Source organism: Coffea eugenioides, unplaced genomic scaffold, assembly GCF_003713205.1.
Source record: "Coffea eugenioides isolate CCC68of unplaced genomic scaffold, Ceug_1.0 ScVebR1_1760;HRSCAF=2672, whole genome shotgun sequence".
NCBI classification, from domain to species: Eukaryota; Viridiplantae; Streptophyta; class Magnoliopsida; order Gentianales; family Rubiaceae; genus Coffea; species Coffea eugenioides.
The window spans coordinates 1-5675 of NW_020862186.1; positions in this window are offsets into that span (position 1 = coordinate 1).

Consider the following 5675-nt stretch of genomic DNA (forward strand, 5'->3'; position numbering starts at 1 on the left):
TATTTTCTATTAATTCATCCTTGCCTTGGTATGCAGATATTGTTAATTTTCTAGTCACTGACAAATTTCCTACAGGATGGCCTAAGGCAAAGAGAGACAAGTTGAGGAGCGATGCAAAGTTCTACATTTGGGATGATCCTTACCTCTGGAAGCGGGGTGCCGATCAAATCATCCGTAGATGTGTAAGTGAAGTTGAATTTTAATCTATTCTAGCATATTGTCACTCTTTTGCATGTGGAGGTCACTTTGGACCGAAGAGAACGGCTCGTAAGGTGCTAGAGAGTGGATTCTATTGGCCAACTCTATTCAAGGATGCCTACTCATTTTGTAAGTTATGTGATAAGTGTCAAAGAGTGGGTAATATCTCTCGTAGGGGTCAAATGACTCAAACCCCAATGATTTTTGTTGAAATTTTTGACGTTTGGGGCATTGATTTTATGGGTCCTTTTCCTTCGTCCTGTGGTTTTTTGTATATATTGCTTGCTGTAGATTATGTTTCGAAGTGGGTAGAAGCAAAGGCCACCCGCACTAATGATTCCAAAGTGGTTGCAGAATTCGTTAAGTCTAATATTTTTGTCCGCTTTGGGATGCCACGAGCAATTGTAAGTGATCGGGGTACTCATTTCTGCAACAAAATGATCGCTGCAATGTTTAGGAGATACGGTGTCTTGCACAAAGTCTCTACATCCTACCATCCTCAGACAAATGGTCAGGCGGAAGTATCGAACCGAGAGATCAAATCAATTCTAGAAAAGATGGTCCGACCCGATAGGAAGGATTGAAGTGTGAGACTAGAGGATGCACTATGGGCATATAGGACGGCATACAAGACACCCATTGGCATGTCCCCTTACCGATTGGTATTTGGAAAGCCATGTCATCTCCCGGTAGAGTTTGAGCATAGAGCGTTTTGGGCGGTCAAGCAATGCAATATGGATATCGAGGAGGGCGGAATTCAAAGGAAGTTGCAATTACAAGAGTTGGAAGAAATCCGAAATGAAGCGTACGAGAATGCAATGATCTATAAAGAGAAGAATCGGATCTTTCATGACCAACAGATCTCTAGGAAGACATTCGTCTGCGGGCAAAAAGCTTTACTATACCACTCCAAATTGAAGTTATTTCCAGGTAAGCTACGTTCTCGTTGGATTGGTCCCTTTGTTGTAACTAATGTTTTTGATTATGGTGCAGTGGAGATCCAGAGTCTGAAGACGGAGAAGAAATTTGTGGTGAATGGTCATCGTCTCAAGCCTTATTATGATGAGGTTCCAGTTGAGCGAGTAGAGATGACGCATTTGGAGGACCCAATTTGCTTGGTTTAAGCAAATTATGGGCTATGTCTAGCCAAAGACATTAAAGAAAGGCGCTAGTTTGGGAGGCAACCCAAATATTAGTTTTGTTATTTCTAGTTGTTTTGTTCTTTCTAGTTGGTTCTTTTGCATTGGGTCATTTACTCGTTGGGTAGTATCAGTACTCATATTTCCTTTACTGAAATCAGGAAGTGAAATCTTGGCGCGCCCACGCGGCGTTGGTGTCTCCTGAGGTCAGGGGACGAAGGCCAATCTTGGCGCGCCCACGCGGCGTTTGACGACCTGAAAAAAAAAAGAAAAAAAAAATTAGATTTCAGATCTACGTAAGCATTGTTTTTGAAAAAAAAAAAAATCTTCTTTTCTTCTTTTCCTTTTCTTTCTTCTTTCTTCCTTTCTTTGCTTCTTTCTTTCTTCTTTCCCTGTTTTTTCCTTTTCTCTGGTTTCTTCAACCAGACCGCCGCGCCCAGGTCTGCTTCCTTCCTGCCTGCTCCACCGACGCCATCGCCGCCTCGCGCGCGCCATAGCCTGGAGCCCGCCTCTCCCTCGCGCGCGCCTACCCCAACCGCGTCGCCCACCACCCGCAGTCCGCTGAGGCACCACCAGATCCAGCTGCCGCAAACTCTTCTCTCTCACAGCCACCACCTTCATCGCACTACTGGCTTCGTATGCACGCGCCTGCCTCAATCTCTTTCTATTATTTTTTTTTATTTTCTTATTTTATTATTGCAGTATGTTTTTATTATTTTTATTACAGTACGTTTTTGAAAATTTTGCGTGTTTGGACTACCTGACATTTCTATTCCTCCTTAGTTGGGTACTTCTGTGTTACTTTGCTTGTTTCTTTTTACTTTGCTTGATTTTTATTTATTTAGTAGATTGACTTGTGAATTGAATGTCCAATCGTTAATCATTATATATATATATATATTTTAGGTCGAATTGTGTTTAATCTGCTGTACTTTGTGTCTAACTGTGGGTAATTTGCTACAGTTGTTTGTTCAATTGGGAGGTGCTTTTACATTTGGCTAAGTTTGGAACCACGAGTGTTTATTGATTGCATTTGTTATAAGTATTGAGATATCTGTATAACTTGCGAGTGAATGCAGTGTGCATTTTGTTCATTGAATTGATTTTTCATTTGTTAGTGCTTTGAATTTCTTGTTTCCATTATTCGTTAGCAACTGTTGTCTATTGTGGTTTGGAGTGCAATTTGGAAAGAATGGTGAAACCACGATCCCGATCCTTTGACCTCCGCTTCGCCTCCTCCAACTACAAGTGCTAATAGCTGGCACCAGCTTCAGGGGAGTTTTGTTGTCCTTCTTCTTATTTTTACTGTTTCATTATCACATTGAGGGCAATGTGTGATTTAAGTGTGGGGGGGATTTGGGTTTAGTTTTGATTGGTGTTTCTTTAATTTGCTGCCTTTCTTACTAGTGTTTTGATGAATAAATGTGGCATCTCACTCGTCTATTGCTGGTTATGATTTATTCTATGAATTTAGTTTAAGTGGCAAGTAAAAGCATGTTATCTTGGTAAATATCATGAGTTTAATGACTTGGTGCAAATTGTGGTTAAATTGTTTAGGCAATATAAATATTTTACTAGCAATTGTTGTGTGGATTAGGCAATTGTTGATCTTAGTTCTCCATATTAGGAGATGACGTGGGCCATGATCTTTAATTATCTGGTTTTCTGGTGCTTTAATTGTGATTAATAAATGACCCTACTCCGCTAGTGTCGTCACCCAGTAACCGGGAGTCTTCACCACAAGTGTCGACTTTCGCGTCAAAAAGTGACTATATATATGAGTAGTTAGTCCTGAAGCTGTGAAGAGTTGAGTAACTGGGCTCTTTCATCTAAAAATGTCAGAGTTCACGTCAAAAGACTTGAATAGCTTGGGACTGAGCATTTATTGAAAAAAAAATTATTATAAAAAAAAATAAATAAAAAAAAGAGAGAAAAGAAAATAATAAGTAAGCTTATGATTATGTTGGCCTGCCGATCCTTGTTCTTCAATGTTGAGATTTTGATTTTCAGTTGACCCAATTGCTAACTTTTGCTAGTTTAATATTTTGATTTCTTAGACGACTTAGCCATGAATTGGACGAGTCTATGATTTCAGGAGCTAACCGGGAGAAATATGTCTTGACACTTAGCCACTAAAACTTGATTTTGGGATAAGCGTAGCTTGGCAGTAAATGAAATGAGAGTTAGCCATTGTTGAATTTAGTTGTTCCCATGCTTGAGGACAAGCATGATTTAAGTGTGGGGGGAATTGATAAGGTGTTAATTGTTAGTAATTTTATTATTAATTTTCCCTGTTTCCATGCCAAATATTATTTTAATTGTCAACATATACTTATATTTGGCATCTGGACTCAATTTCAGGAAGTGGAGCAGAAAAGAGAGATTTTCTTACAACAAATACTCCACACGTGGGAAGTTTCTAAAGAACATACAAGCTAGGTTCCACGGGTGTATTTGTGCTGGAATTGATGATTACAGTGGACTCCTCCGTTTTGATAATTGCAGAGGAATTGATGATTGTGCTGGAATTAATTGGAATGATGTTTTCTTTCATTATCTAACGGGGACCACGTAGAAAGTCTGTCCTTATGGTGGGAGATGTACTCATTAGCCAAGATGTTGGCTTTGATGATTGTAGCTTTTCCAATTGCTCCCTACGTAGAGTAGTGGGCTCAAGGAGAAAAGACTATGAAAAAGCTATGAAGACTAAAGGCTTGCCTTATATATATCGAACGATGGCAGAAGACGAGACGCTAGTGAGTTGTAGTTTTCTTTCAAAATAAGCTCCGTAGGAGGATAGAGGAGTTTGTAGTTTTTCTCTCCGAGGGATGTTCCAGAGGAGAGAATAGGGAGTTGTTTTGGTTTGTTGAATTCTATTGTGCAATTTTCTTATTTTCTTCCGAGAGCTTTGTTATTCACTCTCTCAATTATCGAAGAAAGATGATGTCTTTAAATTCAATTGAATTGTGTGAAGATTTTCGTATGAGGCGTGGCTAATTTTCTCATCTAGTCAAGGATCAACGCGAAGACGCAGTCCCAAATATCTGTGAGATCTAATTAATTTTACGTGTTCCTTAATTTGTTAATATTTGCATGTTTTCTATTTTAATTTCCATGGGATTATTTTGTTAATTGGATATCAAGGGCCCGATGTGCAATTTGACTTATTAATCTCTTGTCAAATTAATCAATTAAATCTGTAATTATTTAGTTGGTTAATATTAGTGACAACTAGTATTTTCACATACTAGGGGGACATACAATCTGATTTAAATAACCCTTGTAGCGTGTTATTAATTTGGGTTAGGCTTTTCTAATTTTTAATGCAATTAGGAAATTAATTCCTACGGTCGTACCTAGGAGTATTTCCTGGTTAGAGGTAATCAACGGTCGTACCTTGGTTATCAATAAATTAAGGAAAAGCTGGTCGTTAGAGTTTATCGGCGACTATAACTAGCCTATTAATAAAATTAAGTGAACCTTCTTTGCATCAATGATCGGATGAATGGACTGTGTCTGCGTAGTTGTATCCTTGGCTAGAATTTTTTATCAGTTATTTAATTGCTATTTATAATTGTATTAATTAATTAATTATTTTTGGTTAATTATTTTTAGTTAAATTGTTTAATTATTTATTTTATATTTCATCCTGATAAAAATCCCCCGTGTCTCGAATTTAAAAAGAATCAAATTTTTTTCAGTCCCTGTGGATTCGACCCTGCTTACTACTATACACAGAAAATTTATTTTTCTTAAGCAGGTATTTATTATTGCACAGGCACGACTCCTGTCAGTGAGATATAACCCTTTTATTCATGAACCTTAACAAATACTGCCGGCTCAGGGGCTTGGTCTGGTGGTTGAGGTTGCTGAAGATGGAGCTTCAGGTCCCTGGTTCGAACCTTGCTGCCAGCAAGTTGCTGAGGGTGGTGAATAGTCTGCGGGGTCCACTCCCTGCGGGACACACCTAAAAAAAAAAAAAAAAAAAAAAAAAAGAACCTAACAAATACTAATATACGCATATTAAATAGGTGCTCTGAAGACTTAATTTACTTGTATCCATAAAATAAAAGGACTTGTGATACTTTTTAAAAGACTCATAGTATCAATTTATTATATTTTGTTTTATGTTTGAAGTACTCTCTAAACTTGGATTTTGTAAAAAAAAAATTATTCTTCTTTCTTTTAGTAAATAAAAAAATAAGGAATATTTCATTTTTGTAACTGCTAGCATGCTTGATATTATTTATTAATGATGAAATGCAATGCAATTTGTCCATTTATTAGAGAAGAGTGTAATTTTGGCATCACAAAAACTAATATCATTTTTTGCTTATA